Source organism: Octopus bimaculoides, chromosome 7 (genome assembly GCF_001194135.2).
Source record: "Octopus bimaculoides isolate UCB-OBI-ISO-001 chromosome 7, ASM119413v2, whole genome shotgun sequence".
Taxonomy (NCBI): Eukaryota; Metazoa; Mollusca; class Cephalopoda; order Octopoda; family Octopodidae; genus Octopus; species Octopus bimaculoides.
This window is the reverse complement of record NC_068987.1, coordinates 3423236-3424241: the sequence shown is the minus strand read 5'-3', so window position 1 is coordinate 3424241 and position 1006 is coordinate 3423236. Positions and strand designations below refer to the sequence as shown.

The 1006-nt window shown below is 40.1% G+C and overlaps 1 protein-coding gene across 1 annotated transcript in view; it reads right to left on the bottom strand.

Annotated features, from left to right (window-relative positions):
- The window catches only part of LOC106871586 (MBT domain-containing protein 1), a 35581-nt gene that overhangs the window by 24634 nt on the left and 9941 nt on the right, over positions 1-1006 (bottom strand). The window lies entirely within an intron of this gene.

Sequence of the window (1006 nt, the reverse complement as noted above, 5' to 3'; positions counted from 1 at the left end):
ATGAGACATTGGGCAGGTATTATGTGCAAAAAGTGAAGTGAAAAGTTGCTTCAGCCAGATTCATTACAAGCAAAGAGAGCTGTAGAAGTCTCGATAGGTTTAGTAATATCAAATTTCAAGAGAAAAATGCCATCCAACTAGATATTCTTCATTTAGAATTAAATATCCATTTTGACAAAAAAGTTAGGCAAGGAACTACAAAGTGGAGAGTAAGATGTTTCTGAGATGTTTTCTATCTCATGTTCCTGACAAAGAATTTCCTTTTCTCTGCAAAGATTAAACTTCCTTGGCACCTCTTGCCATTGTTGTGACCACCAACAATGAAGATTATATCGCTACTTAACATGCTAGAAACATCAACCAAATTTCCTTCAAACACTCAGGCTGTCATTTTAAAAAACGATAATCAAATATTGCAGTTCAAAGTAAACTATCTGACAAAAGAAATCAAAGACATACGGTCAGAGATAGAATCATGATTCTGCTTAAGCATCGCTAACTTGAGGCTAAACAAAACAACAACAAAAATAAAGAAAAAAAAAACCATACAAATATAGACTGAGCAGCAGAAAAAATGCCCGTCCAGACTGCAGCGCTGCACTTCATACATTTAAATACTGTATCATGGAGTGTGGTATGTAGTGCTCCAGCTAGGGAGAAAAACCTGGCATATTCAGAACAATACATGTTTCAGCAGACGGAGCTGTTTGCTTGACTTCTCTAATGCTGTAGGTCTACTAATACAATTCCTACAGGAACTGCAAAATGTCAGTCACTGATTACACCGGGGAGTCTCTACGTAGTCACTAAGACTACTAAAAATTTCCAGCCTCTTCTGGCCCCCGTGCCAGTGGCACATAAAAAGCACCGACTACACTCTCTGAGTGGTTGGCGTTAGGAAGGGCATCCAGCTGTAGAAACTCTGCCAAATCAGACTGGAGCCTGGTGCAGCCTCCTGGTTTGCCAGTCCTCAGTCGAACCGTCCAACCCATGCCCAGCATGGAAA